General features: G+C 45.3%; 1 long non-coding RNA gene across 1 annotated transcript; it reads left to right on the top strand.

The window, feature by feature from the left end:
• The first annotated feature begins 2,888 nt into the window (after positions 1–2,888).
• Positions 2,889–15,063, top strand: LOC142402927 (uncharacterized). The gene is made up of 3 exons (XR_012773513.1): positions 2,889–3,549; positions 5,467–5,622; positions 14,685–15,063. It is a non-coding gene; the product is annotated as an uncharacterized LOC142402927 (long non-coding RNA).
• Positions 15,064–15,586: the final 523 nt, after the last annotated feature.

Below are 15,586 nucleotides of genomic sequence, written 5' to 3'. Positions count from 1 at the left end.
GCCAGGAACACCTGGCTGACTCCAAACTCCATGATGCAGATCATCCTTGAAGTGAGAGTCTGTCTGTTATTTTATTGGTCCCCCCCTTCTGGGCCCACTTCTGGGGTCGATTCAGTTTGTCCTTCCACTTCTGGGGTGGTTTTTCCCCCTTCTGGGATCGGTTTAATGTGCTTGGTACCGGTAATATTATGAACGTACATATATATACATACAAGTAATCTATCATAAGTATATCTGCTGTTATATTGTTGGTAAGTTTGTAGTAACTTGTAATATTATATATATATATTTGGTGCTGCTATTATTGAGTGCTGCTATACTATTGATTGCTGCTAATAATTTGTAATAGCTTGATATATATATATTTGCTTTATTAATCATAGGTATACTTGCTAGTGGTGATTTTTGTGGTATTTGTGGTAATCTGTAATGAATCTGTATTACGGAATCCTCCTGTAGGGCGCAAGATTTTGTTATGATAACCCAGGATAATTCGCCTCCCCCATCCAAGTATGTAGGGTCCCAAGCATGTTTTATCTCATTGTCACAGTAACCCAGGATAGTTCGCTTCTACCCCATCTGCACCTACTTTTGCACGGGCGCCAACGTGACAGCCAGCTGCGGATCTCAGAATTCAGACAACAGCACCTGCATTACATCAGCGAGTTTGCTAATGAGCAAAACAGGACATTGTATATGTATGATATCTTAATCAGCGCAAGTTTTATTATCCACCCCTGTGGTGCTTTCCCTTGAGCTTCACTCCCGAGCAGGGCTCCACTGCGTCGGTGTCCCGGGGCTCCCACTGTGGTAGCGCTATGCTTTCAGTAAAGCCAAAGCTTTCACTTGCTGAGTGTTGTGCCTCGTCCCTGAGAGATCCACACCTGCTTTTCACTCTTAACACTTGGCGCAGTCGGCAAGATCCATCAGGTACGATGCTGCTTTGGCTGAAAGCGGGGGAGGCAGGGAAGCTTGAGCTGTCCCTGCAGCGCCTACCAGAATGGCCCTCAATGGAGCGATGGGGGTCAGTTGCGCGAATGGTGGTAGGCTGGGTGACTCCGGTGGACTGGCCGGAGTTGCAAAAAGCAGCTGAAGTAACGCCGCAGCAAGTTGAGGTGATGTTAACTCGGCTGCGCCTGGGCCACCGGCCAGGGGCAGAGAAGAAAGCGGTGGGTGAAGCATCGTGGTTATTCCTCACTGCACTCTGCGCCCTGGATGATGAGATCTTACATTTACACAGGATGCTCTCAGGTAAGGAGCAAGAATGTTGGGAAATGAGGGACGTTCAGAGTTAAGGCATTTGTCTCCCGAAGCAACCGCTACGCGTACTGAGGCCCTACTTCCCAGGAAGTGGCTGGACATCGCCTGCTGATGGGAAGTACAGAATAATTTGTGTGTGTGTGTGTTTTCCTTTGCTTCTGCGCACGACCTTTGCTTTTCTCTACTAAACTGCCTTTATCTTGTCCCGTGATTTTTTAATCTTATATTCTCCCCCCTGTCCTGCTGAGAAGGGGGAGTGATAGAGCAGCTTGGCGGGTACCTGGCGGCCAGCCAACGTCAACCCACCACAGTCCTTTGTGGCGCCCAACTTGGGGCATGAGGAATTCGAGACAAGGATAGTAATTGGAGAGGTAATGGGCAAAACACGGACTGAACATTGCTAGAGAGCGGAGAGTGGAATAATTGTGGGGAATTTCTGTTGTTGTAATTGTGGTGAAGGGACGAGGGGTGGAGTGTGTGTAAATTGTCCACCTTTGTCGGTGTTGTGATGATGTTATTTTGATTTTGGTGTGGGGAATTCTTTTTGTTGGTGTAAGTGAAGTTTGTGAAGATTGTAAACTGTGTGATGAATGTGTATTTTAATGATAATTCTTAAATATGTGATTCACAGAGGCAAAGGGTGGAATATATTGGGTTTGTATGGCAAGGTTTTGGTAGCAGGGGGGCTGCAGGGGTGGCTTCTGTGAGAAGATGCCAGAAGCTGTCCCCATGTCGGACACAGCCAGTTCCAGCTGGCTCCAAGACAGACCCGCCGCTGGCCAAAGCTGAGCCCATCACCAACGTTGGCTACAATTGCCAGCAGGGCAGTGTAGCGCACCACCAACCAGAAATGCAAGGGGGCTGCGAGAAATGCTGCGATGCCACCTGCTTCTGCAGCGCCCCGTGCCCCGGTTGAATGGTCCCTGCCACCAGCGCAGGATGGACTTGCAGGCTGGCCCTCCACGGTGTGAGCGGTGACAATGAGCGCGGGGGACCGACACCCCTTTGTTCCGCTTACAGTTCATTGGCCGCGGGGAGGAACGCAACATGTACTGGCCTTGTTGGACACAGGTGCGGAAGTAACTATTTTGCATTCAGCTTTGCGGGACTTGCAGGGACAGACAGTGCTGGTACAAGGACTGGAGGGTGGTGGAGACTGCGGCTGGCCTTGTAACAGTAACATTGACATTAGGTAAAGCACCCCCATTTAAAGCTACAGCGCTTGCGGCTCCAATTGGTGAATATATAACCCACTTTACTGCACAGCGAGTCCAAGATCGGGCCAATGATGTGGGTATATGATGGTTGCATCACCTACCGTATACCCCAACAGCAAATGGTCTGATAGAGCGTATGAATGGCCTCTTAAAGGACCAAATACAAAAATTGACAGCTATCCACACATTGAAGGGGTGGGGGGAGGTGCTGCAACAGGCAACGTTTATACCTGAATAATTGTCATGTTGGGAAAATGACACCCTATGAGCATTTGTGAGATGCACCCGATTGCACAGTAACTGTTTGTATACAGCAAGAAGACCTGATGGGACAACTGTGTGTAGTCTAACAGGAGCTGGTGGAAGGCCAGGACTTACATAAAGTTGATAAGGGGGATTCAGACTGGAAAGCGGAACGTCTAAACAAGAATTACTGTCCTTGGGAGAGAAGCACATCCTGGAGAAATATGTAAGCTAATTAAGACGTTTTGGGAACCATCTGAAACAACTAGTAGAAGTGTGATAAGACGCACCCTCACGCGAACGATCCTCATTATAATACTAAAAGTCACACCCCTTGAGCTGGAGACCCCGGCCCAAGCAGAGACCCCTCACCTTTGAGCATGCGCAGAATATTAAAGTAGCACTGTAGCTTTAAGTTGAAATAAGAGAAATGTAGACCAATAGAAAACTGCTTTGTGTAATTACTTATGCATATGCATAACTAGACTGTATAAATACTGTACCTGCATGACCGAACTTTGTGCTAGCTTTGTGGAGCTACCACCTAGCGCCCATCTCTGCGCAGACATGAAATAAAAGACCTCTGCCCTGTGTGTATATTGGCGTCTTGCACACCAGGTAAACGACCTCACACTTGTGGGATAACAGTTTTGGCGACCCAGATGGGACTGAGCTGACAGCCTTGCCCAGTTCATCTTGCTGCATCCGACGGGGAGAAGAGACCTGAGTGGACTCCAGCGCGCACCGACCTGTTGATCGGGGACTCCTTCAGCTCCTCTCCTGCAGTTGGGCGGTAAGCGACACAACGGTGCAACGCTACTGAAAAGAGGTGGGTTTTGGGGGGGATATGAGAAAAGGGGGGTAGGGGCAAGATCTCTTGGGAAGCAGGCACCATCTGTTCTGTTCTGGGCTCTGCATAAGACGCATCAGGAAAGATACACGGCAGCAGCATAGTTCTGTTTGTTTCTACACGGTGTTCTGTTCTGAGTAACAAATGGAGACGTCCCTCGTTCTGCTTTGTGTAGAAACGCTGGGTTTTTCGGTACCGATATGGGCGCTGCTGCTTCCCCGGAGGCACCCCTTTGCTCTCCTCTAGGATGCATCCTGAAGAATTGGAAGAAATTTGGGGGGGATCCCATGACTAAAAATAAGCTAAAACAATATTGTAATCAATGGTGGCCACAATATCAATTGGAAGATGGTGAAAAATGGCCTGAGAATGGATCCTTGAAATATAACACTATATTGCAATTAATGTTGTTTTGTCGGAGAACTGAAAAATGGGATGAAATACCTTATGTGGATATGTTTTTTGCATTAAGAAATGATTGGGATATTAGGAAGAAATGTGGCTTAGTGGATTCTAAACATCAGATTGGAATATATGCGTTAAAAGAGAAAAAGGGAAAATCTTGTTGTATTGAATCGAAACAATCCAGAAGGAACGTATAGTACTGCTAAAACTGTAATGATGACTCATAATCCTAACTGGGGAGATGTACAGGCTCTCCTAGAATATTTGTTTACCACTGAGGAGAGGAGAACGATTTTAGAGAAGGCTAGAGAGGGACTGATCCAACAACGGGGGGGTGCCTAATGCCGATATGTACCTCCCAAAAGAGGATCCGGAGTGGGATCCAAACACAAGTGAGGGATTACAGAGGGTAAAGGAATATCAAAAGTTAATTTTGTATGGGATTCAACATGGAGTGCAAAAGCCTAAGAATTTATCTGAACTATACCAAGTAAGGCAGGGGGATAAGGAAACCCCGTCAGCCTTCTATGAGAGATTGTGCGAAGTAGCTCGAAAATGGACAGATCTGGATCCGGAAGATGATAGCAATTCAAAGTTATTTAACATGCTGTTTATTGGTCAAGCAGCAGCAGATATAAGAAAGAAGTTACAAAAGGTAGAGGGTGCGGATGGCGTGACAATCTCACAGTTATTGTCAATCGCATATAAGGTGTATAAAGTTTCCCCAGCCGATCCTCTGGTTCCAGTCAAGCTGGGCAATGAAATAATAGATTTTTTTAATTGATAGCGGAGCCACACATTCTGTAGTAACTAGTTGTAGGGGACCCTTAAGTAGAACTAAAATAAGCGTTGTTGGTGCAACAGGGAAAAAGACTTTAGGGCCGTTTTTACAACCTATGGAATGTTCAATTGGAAATACTAAATTAACTCATGAATTCCTTTAGATGCCAGAATGCCCCTTACCATTGCTTGGATGGGATTTACTCTGTAAACTGAATGCACAACTAACTTTTTCTGAAGACTCTGTTCAGTTGCATATTCCTCCAGAGACTGCCTGGAAAGCCCAGATATGTTTGCTAACCGAGAAAGATCCTAATGAAGAAATGAATATTCCAGAGGAAGTACTGAATGCGGTCATACCTCTGGTGTGGGCATCGAAGATACCCGGACAAGCGAAGAATGCAACCCCGGTAAAGACTGAACTGAAACCAGGAGCTCAACTGGTAAGAAAGAAACAATACCCCATTAAGATGGAGGCCCAAAAAGGATTAGAACCTATAATAAGCTCCTTTTTAGAACACGGATTGTTACAGGAGTGTCAATCGGCATTTAATACTCCCATCCTACCTGTAAAGAAGCCCCATTCTTCTGAATATAGACTGGTACAGGACTTACGAGAAATTAATGCAAGGACAGTAGCTGTCCACCCTGTGGTTCCAAATCCATATGCCCTCCTTACTACAATCCCTAACAGTAATACTTATTTCACAGTGTTAGATTTAAAGGACGCCTTCTTCTGTATACCTGTGGATGAGCAGAGCCAGACCATCTTCGCCTTTGAATGGGAGAATCCAGCTACAGGACGAAAGACACAACTCTGCTGGACTGTCCTTCCCCAAGGATTCAAGAACAGCCCTACCTTGTTTGGTAACGTACTAGCCAAAGAATTGGAACTATGGCAAAATGATCATGATGCTGTAACATTGTTGCAATATGTTGATGATTTGCTAATTGGTTCTGACAGTTATGAGGCATGTCTGGAAGCCACAATCACTTTGCTTAACTTTCTGGGCTTGGCAGGGTATCGGGTTTCTAAGAAAAAGGCTCAGATTGGGAAAGAAAAGGTCCAATATATGGGGTTTGAAATCACCAAAGGACAGAGAGAATTAAGTACTGAGAGAAAAGAGGCAATTTGTAGAATTGCTGTACCTACATCAAAGAAGCAATTAAGAGGATTTCTGGGAATGGCCAGATGGTGTCGCTTATGGATTCCCAATTTTGGACTAATTGCCAAACCACTGTATGCTGCTGTGAAAGGACCCGAGGGGGTTCTCGAATGGACACCTGAATGTAGGAAAAGTTTTGATGAAATTAAAAGGAAACTCATGGAGGCTCCTGCTTTGGGACTCCTGAATTTGAGGAAACTCTTCCAATTATATGTACGTGAACGACAGCAAGTGGCATTAGGAGTTTTGACACAAAAATTGGGGAGCTGGAAAAGACCGGTGGGATACTTTTCCAAGCAATTAGATGAAGTCAGTAAAGGTTGGCCCGCTTGTTTGAGGGCAGTAGCGGCTACTGCAACTTTGACTGAAGAATCTCGGAAATTGACGTTAGGCCAACCGATTACTGTGTTTGTACCTCATGCTGTGTCTTCTCTCCTTGAGAATAAAGGGCATCATTGGATCTCCCCAAGCAGGTTAGCTAAATATCAAGCTGTGCTGCTGGAACAAGATGGTGGTGTAATCTCCCTGACCTCTGCTCTAAATCCTGCAACTCTGCTCCCAATTTCCGAATCCGGTGAATTGCATCATGACTGCTTAACCACCATCGAACAAGTATATTCTAGTAGACCTGACCTGCAAGACGAACCCCTACCAAATGCAGAACTGGAGTTATTTACTGATGGAAGCAGCTTTATGTTGGAAGGAAGACGGAAAGCTGGATATGCAGTGGTAACACGTACTCGGGCCTTAGAAGTATCTTTGCCTAGTAATACATCTGCTCAAAAGGCAGAATTGGTTGCACTAACACAAGCTTTGGAGCTTAGTCAGGGAAAAAGAGTCAATATTTACACAGATTCTAAGTATGCATTCGGAGTAGTGCATGCACATGGGGCAATTTGGAAAGAAAGAGGACTATTAAGTTCACATGGGACTCCGATCAAATATGGAACAGAAATAATGAAGCTCTTACAGGCAGTCCTTCAACCGAAGGAGGTTGCTATAATGCATTGTAAAGCGCATCAGAAGGGAAACAATGAAATCACAAAGGGAAATCGAAAAGCAGACCAGTTAGCAAAAGAAGCAGCATTACAGAAATCAAAATTTGAAGGAGCTTTAATTCCAGTACCCCATTTGGAATTATCACCCCCACAATATACTGAGAAGGAAAATCAATTGGCAGGGCAATTAGATTGTTCCAAAACTGATCAGGGTTGGTGGGTGACACCACTGAAGCAATTATTAATTTCTGAAAAGATGATGGAAATTCTACTCGAGAAACTGCACCAAGAAACACACTCGGGAGCAGGAGCAGATGCATTAGTGCTAATTGCCAAAAGACACGTCATTGGGCCAAGAATGCAAAGCCTAGCAGATATAATAGTTAAAAAGCACGCTATCATCTGTTGTGCCAATAACCCAAAAATTGCAAAGAAAATCATGGGAGGAATCGTAAAACAAGGAATAACTCCCGGGGAATACTGGCAAATAGATTTTACGGAATTGCCAAGGTGTAATTGTGGAAGAATGGTTAAGTGAAAAAGGACACAGCTTAATTGATGTGAGCAATCCAGCCTTTGATGGGGCCTGGGAGCCAGAGATCAAGGTGAAATTCCCTTGAGAACAGCAGAAGGAGTACTTGGTAAAGCAAGATAAGCGGGACTAAGCCTGGGAAAGTGCTGATAAGACCCCCTTTGTGAACAGTGCGTGAACGGCAACTTTGTACCAATCATATAATTGTTTTAAGCGCGTGGACAAGTATAGTTATCCAATAGAATAGTCGCTGTTAGCGCGTGCTTTGCTTAGCTTCTATATAAACCTGTTAAGTAATCTGAATAAACGAGGACGACCATACTCATATTGAGATTCATCGTTACTCCGGGTCCGTCTCCCACTCCGACATCTGGTAGCAGAGGATGCACCGATGAAATCTCCGTGACTGCGGTAAGCAGCTAGAGGAGGGGAGTTGGGAAACCACGGCTGAGGGAAGCGCTGCCTGGGGCAAGAAGCAGGGCAGACGCCGGTGTGAGGTCGCTCCTCACCTCTCAGGCGCAGTGATGGAAACAGAAGCTGCGGCCACGTTGCTCACTGGAATCCTCTCTAAGAGAGGGATAGAAGCACCAGTGAAGTAGTTAATAAGGTTGATTAAATTGGGACAATGTTGGGGTCACTTTTCTGACACCTGCATGTTATTTTCCGTATCGGAATGGCGAGATTTTGGAGGAACGATGTGGCAGAAAACAATAGAGGGGGATAAAAAGGACGAAAAGGACATAAAGGCGGTTCGTGGACTCTGGAACACTGTCTTGGAAACTTTGAAAGCGATGAAGGCGGAGAGGGAAGTAGCTTGCGCTGCTGCCCAAATGTTAGGTCCGGGAGTGTCTAAAGATAAGCCCGAAAACAAACCGGGACCTATTGCGCGAATTTTTGGGCTGCCTGCCGTGAGAGGCGCGTCTGGAACTGTCTGTAAAAACGTTTCTGAACTGCGTGTTATGGCGGAATCAGTGCAGGAGCCAGAAAAGGCGGAAGTTCCAGTTAGCAGGGTTAATGCAAACTGTGAAGCGAATGCGGAAGTTGCTCCGCCAAAACCCCCTGGAGGGGCGGGAGCGACAAAACGTAACGACTTGGGCGGAGCAGCCTGCCGACTTCCCCCTGCAGCTCCGCCCAGTGAACCACCCTCCGCGCCTCCGTTGCCGCCCTCAACCTCGTTCTATCCGCCCCTACCCCCCTCTACGGAATCCTCTGGAACTACCACACCATCTAGCGGGGAAGAGCTGCCACAATCCTCTGATGCCACTGCAAAAATGTTGCAAGCAGTTTTAAAACGTCTTGATACTCTGGAATTACAAACAAAAAGGAAAGGAGAAGCTGTGCCTCCATGTTTAATGAACCTTCCAGCACTCCCTAAACCCACACGCTGGAGCGGTGTCATCAAAGATGCAATTGTAGAAGGACAGTGGAAGCCTGTGGGGGGGGCTGAAGGCCCTATGACACTAGCGTTTCCAGTTGTGCAGAGAGACGGGCAAGGAAAGTGGGAGCCTCATGATTGGAAAATACTGCAACAAGCCCGAACCACCGTCTCAACATATGGATTAAAATCCGAGGCTACAAGACAAATTGTTAGTTGGATCTTTTCTGCCGACCTCATGTGTCCATATGATTGTCAAAACCTGATGAGACTGTTACTTACCCCAACACAGTATTTACTGTGGATGTCATCCTGGCAACAGCGAGCCATTAATGCTGCTGCTCAAAGACAAAGAGACGGGGACCCACTTCGTGGAATCACTGCGGATATGCTCGTAGGGCAAGGACCATACAGCGACTATCAAGTGCAGATAACTTTTCCAGCGAATATGCTACAATTGTCTGCTCAGCTAGCACTTGAGGCATTCCTTAGCCTACCGGGATCCAACGTTCCCTCCTTTAGTAATCTCCAACAAGGAGCAACCGAGAAATACAGTAATTTTGTAGATCGACTCTGGGAAGCTATCATGAATCATCCTGATTTATCAGAAGACAACAGACAACAAATGTTCAAAATATTAGCTTTTGATAATGCTAATAAGACAACAAGACAAATGCTAGCCAGTTTGCCCAAAGGAGCTGGAGTAGAGGAAATGCTTCTACGAGTAGAAAGAGCCGAAACACAACGACAGGGAAATACCGTTGCTGCTGCGGTCCAGGGAGCAGTTCGAGAAATAATGCAGCCACTAGTTGCAGTGGTGCAGAAAAAACAAGGCCCTACTCCCAAAGGAAAACCTCGCCGACCGCCAGGACAACCTTTTCGTGGCAGCTGCTTTCGCTGTGGGGAATCAGGCCACATGAAAACGAATTGTCGTGCTGCAGTTTGGTGTGACCACTGCCAGAAAAACAATCATGCTACCAAGGCATGCTCGGGAAACTGGAAGCCGAGCGCGGAGAGAGGTCGCGCGCAGACACAAATGAACCCCCAAAACGGAACACGGGTTTTCTACAACAGTGCCTACCAGCCACCCGAGGAAGCCTGGGAGTCGACGTGGAAACCACAGTAGATGTCACCCTCGTTGACTCTAATGTCCAGAAAGTTCCCAGCAATGTTATAGGACCTCTTGTTCATCAAGAAAGCAACGTTGGAGGATTGCTACTAGGCCGGTCCTCCGCCGGTATACAAGGTCTCATCGTGTTACCTGGAGTAATCGACGCAGATTACACGGGTCGTATCTACATCATGGTCTATACTGTTTGTCCACCAGTGTTTATTCCTAAAGGTAGTAAAATCGCACAAATAGTTGCTATTAGCAACCCATTGACCCATATGCCTCAATCAAATGTTCGACGGGGCAATCAAGGTTTCGGGTCCACTGGCCCTGCTGTTTGTTTTACAACAAAATTAAATCAGCGGCCAACAATGAAAATTACTATTACTCAACAGGGCACATCGCAACAAATTGATGCGATGTTAGATACTGGGGCGGATGTTACAATCATCAGCCGCAACATATGGCCTTCAAGTTGGCCAGTAGAATTACCAACATCAAGTATTGCAGGAGTTGGTGGACAATCAGTACCCTATATTAGCAAACATCCAATACATTTACAGTTTCCGGAGGGGCAGCATGCCACTCTTAAGGTGTATGTGTTGCCCTTGCCTGGGACGTTAGAAGCACTAATCGGGCGAGATGTGCTAAGTCAAATTGGAGCCGTTCTGACAACAAAGCATTTTTAGTCATGGGCACTGGGGAGCAGCCGCCCAACCCGTCACTTACATGGCTTACAAATGAGCCTGTGTGGGTTGACCAGTGGCCCATGACTAAAGAGCGACTGCAAATTGCCAAACAATTGGTTGCTGAACAACTGGCAGCTGGACATATTAAGCCTTCTGTTAGTCCCTGGAACACTCCCATTTTTGTAATCCCGAAGAAAAGTGGAAAATGGCGACTTTTGCATGACTTGCGTAAGGTCAATGACCAAATGCAATCTATGGGTGCGTTGCAGCCCAGAATGCCATCTCTCAGTATGTTACCACACGGATGGCACATCTTGATAGTCGACTTAAAAGACTGTTTTTTTACCATTCCACTGCACCCACAAGACACTCAACGTTTCGCCTTCTCTGTGCCGACGGTGAACAAGGCTGCACCGGCAGAGCGATACGAATGGGTTGTTTTACCACAAGGAATGAAAAATTCACCCACATTGTGTCAATTGTATGTAGCGTGGGCGCTGCAACCACTTCGAGCCCAATGGTCAAATACGATAATTTATCATTATATGGATGATATTCTTTGCTGTCGAGAACAGCCATTCTCAGACGAGTCATTGCGCCAGCTCATCACCATATTAGCGAAAAAGGGGCTTGTCATTGCACCAGAGAAGGTGCAGCATACTGCCCCTTGGAAATATCTTGGGTGGTCTATTACAGACTCAAAAATCCGACCACAAAAAACAGAGCTTGTCACTCAACTGCATACCTTACATGACATCCAAACCTTGCTTGGGGACATTCAATGGGTTCGCAATTGTGTTGGTATTTCTAATACTGACATTGCACCCCTGACTGCGTTATTGCGCGGGACAAATCCTGCGGACAAAGTGACATTAACAATGGAGCACCACACGGTGCTACAGCAAATCATTCAAAAAATGCACGCAGCTTGGTCATCGCGCCGCATCTTACCACTGCCAATATCGTTAATCGTCTGTAATGGAAAAGACTCACCTTATGCAGTCATTTGTCAGTGGCAAAATAAGAAAGGGGAACTCACCTCAACCTTTCAATTAAATGCCACTGCCACTGCCAAATGCAAAGGACAAGGAGATATGTTCAATATTTTAGAATGGGTATTTTTAAGCGTACAACCAAAAAGGAGTATCCAAACACGAACTGAAGCAGTAGGCGAATTAATACGGAAAGGACGGTCACGAATTATAGAAATTAGTGGCCAGGAACCAGAGGACATTAGTATACCTGTTAGTACTGTGGAGGTAGAGTGGTGGCTTCGTAATGCTGAGGCCATACAGAATGCCCTATTAGGCTATGATGGTAAAATACACTCTCAACAACCACAAGGAAAATTATGGCAGATGTTAAGACAGAATCAGTGGATACAGAGATCCAAAGTAAGCAACAACCCATTACCAGATGGTGTCACTGTGTATACAGATGCAGGCAAGCGCCTGCGGCGTGCAGCCTGTGTCTGGAAGGAAGGCGACAATTGGAAGCAGTATGTCATGGAGGGGCAGCCTCAAGATTCCCTCCAGACTTTGGAACTGACTGCAGTAATTTGGGCTTTGACTAATTGGATAAATATTCCCTTAAATGTGGTAACTGACTCAATGTATGTGGCTGGAATAGTGCCACGTCTAGAAGATGCCCTATTACGGGAAACAACGAATCCTAGATTGGGGAGTTTATTTATCAGACTGCGGTCTGTATTAGGTCAACGTACAGCAGCCTGCTGTATCATCCATATTCGTAGCCATCAATTGGACCTTGGTCTTGGTCAAGGTCACGGTCCAGTGTGGGTGCCGAGCAGAAACGTGAAGCCTGTTCTAACTCCTCATGGCTCATCCGACAAGCAAGATGAACCTACCCCTGATCATCGGGATAGTACTCCCGGTGGTGATGAGTCTTCACAAAATTGAGCCCAGAGAAAATATGTGGGTTACCTGGGCGAACAAAACAGGTCAACAAGCGTTTTGCCTCTCACTTGCGTCTGCTACAGAGCCTTTCCGGACGTGTCTACTAGGGGTACCAGGTTTTAAGGCAACTGACTTTAGTAGTTTTGCTACAAAAAACTGTAGTCGAGCTACCAATGTTAGTGGCTGCAGTGCCACACTCATCAATAGTCTAAATGTTACACTGCCGTGGGACCCCCAAGAGTTAAGCTTATTAGGATCAATGAGGATTGGCAATAAAACAAAAAATTGGACTCAAACTTGTTTTATATTTGGAGGACCCGCCTTTACTGGCACCAATTATTATAGAACATCTAATTGGATTGAATGGACAAATGTCACATCAAAAGAAAGGCGCTATAACGATTATTACGATCCAGCTGGTTATTGTGGGGACCAGGCGGCCCTAGGAGCCGAGACTAAGGGAGGAGTACCAATCTGGAACAATGGCACTCCTAAGGCCTTGCCTCCAGATGTCTTTTTAATATGTGGTGATAGAACGTGGCAAGGAGTTCCACAGAACGTGTTTGGTGGGCCGTGCTATCTTGGAAAATTAACGTTATTAGCCCCAGATCAAAATTGGTGGAAAGATGTAAGAAATAAAACAATAGAAATCAAACATCGAACAAAACGAGAAATCACGGGTCTTTCCCCGGATTGTGATGATGAACTTGCCCTCCTCAGTACCACTGAGAGAGTGTTCCTGTCCCTGTTCATACCTGGGGGGGCAGCAGGACGAGCCCTGAAACAGGTTGGGCAATTAGCCTGTTGGGCTAAAAAACAAGCAAAAGTCACCACCCAGGTAATAGAAACACTATTAGAGGATCAAAATAGCTTACGCCACGCAATTTTGCAAAATAGAGCAGCAATTGATTTTTTATTATTAGCCCAAGGTCATGGTTGTGAGGATTTTGAAGGCATGTGTTGTATGAACCTGTCTGATCACAGTGAATCAATTCACAAACAACTACGATGGCTGAAAGAGCATGCCAACAAAATTCGACAAAATCAGGGGTTTTTTGATGAGTGGTTAACCAGTTTGTTTGGGTCCTTACCATCATGGCTAAAGGGTTTGTTAGCTGAGGGATTACGACTTTTAATAATTTTAGTTATCATAGGTCTGTGTTTTTGCGTAGCATGTAGCTGTGTAAAAAAGGCTTTTAGAACCATGATAAATCATGCCTGGATCGCTCAAAAACAAGAAGGGGGAATTGTGGAAGAATGGTTAAGTGGAAAAGGACACAGCTTAATTGATGTGAGCAATCCAGCCTTTGATGGGGCCTGGGAGCCAGAGATCAAGGTGAAATTCCCTTGAGAACAGCAGAAGGAGTACTTGGTAAAGCAAGATAAGCGGGACTAAGCCTGGGAAAGTGCTGATAAGACCCCCTTTGTGAACAGTGCGTGAACGGCAACTTTGTACCAATCATATAATTGTTTTAAGCGCGTGGACAAGTATAGTTATCCAATAGAATAGTCGCTGTTAGCGCGTGCTTTGCTTAGCTTCTATATAAACCTGTTAAGTAATCTGAATAAACGAGGACGACCATACTCATATTGAGATTCATCGTTACTCCGGGTCCGTCTCCCACTCCGACATGTAATCTGTATAAATATTTATTGGTAACGGTAGACACCTTTTCTGGTTGGCCCGAAGCTTTCCCTTGTGGCACTAACAAGGCTAGGGAAGTGATTAAAATTTTATTGAAAGAAATTATCCCCAGATTCGGTGTCTCAGAAGGTATATCCTCCGATAACGGACCCCACTTTATTGCAGAAATAGTGCAGGGAGTTTCTAGATTGCTAGACGTTAAATGGGATTTGCATACCCCTTGGAGGCCACAGTCCAGCGGCAAAGTAGAAAGAATTAATCAAACCCTAAAAAGACAGATTTCTAAAGTGTGTCAGGAAACTCAAATGAAATGGGTAGATATTCTACCCATAGCACTAATGAGAGTACGAATTACACCCAGAACTAGGGAAGGTGCTAGTCCATTTGAGATCCTGTATGGGAAACCATATCCAATCAATCATTTAACCACAAAGGGAGACCAAATGCATATAAAGGGACAGGCTGTAATTAAAGAGTATTTGATCTCTCTCTCACAGAGTTTATCCTCCCTGCATAGGTACCCAAACCAGAAGACTCCCATTCCCTTGGACACTCCAGTACACCCATTCCAACCAGGAGACACGGTCTACGTATGGACCTGGAAAGATGAGCCCTTGAAAGAAAAGTGGAAAGGACCTTATACAGTGCTATTAAAAACTTATACAGTGGTAAAGGTGAATGGGATCGACTCCTGGACTCATTATACTAGAATGAAGAAGGCGCCAGACCAGGACAAGTGGACCTCTATGCCAACTGGAGAACTGAAACTCCGACTAACCAGGGACTGTCGATGAATTGTATCAAGGTTTCTCTTTTAGAAAACTACTATTGAAATTACTCCTAGGACACTCTCGGAAAGTGTTATTAATTTAGCATGGTTACAATGAAAATTGTATCCGTGGCATTGATTAACCTAGCATTTACTTTTTGTAACAGAAATTTAGTCTTAAAACTTGTCCAGTCCTTTGGAAGAATCCATAATGCCAGCAGTATAATGGCCTGTTTACTGTTACCTAAATCTGCAGCCGTTCCCCTCGAGTGGGGAATTTTAACTTTAGATTTAAACCGAAGCTATCTTCAGTCTCCAAATTACCTCCTTTCAGAGTCGAATGTGGTTGTACAATCTGACAGGACAAGTAGAACTATTAGCGAATGCAACTAGAGCAGCATTACAAGATTTAAACACTCAGTTACAGGAAACTTCAAAGATGACGTTGCAGAACAGGCTAACCTTAGATTTAATGTTATTACATGAACACGGGGTATGTGGATACCTAAAACTGAAAAACAAAGATTGCTGCATCCATATCCCCAATATAACTGAACATTTAGATCAACAAATAGACGAAATAAAAACAGTGGCAAAATCAAGTAGAGATATTCAGGCCTCTAAACAAAA

The sequence above is a fragment of the Mycteria americana genome, assembly GCF_035582795.1.
Source record: "Mycteria americana isolate JAX WOST 10 ecotype Jacksonville Zoo and Gardens chromosome Z unlocalized genomic scaffold, USCA_MyAme_1.0 Scaffold_18, whole genome shotgun sequence".
In the NCBI taxonomy this organism is placed as follows: Eukaryota; Metazoa; Chordata; class Aves; order Ciconiiformes; family Ciconiidae; genus Mycteria; species Mycteria americana.
This window is presented reverse-complemented; position numbering and strand designations above follow the sequence as displayed.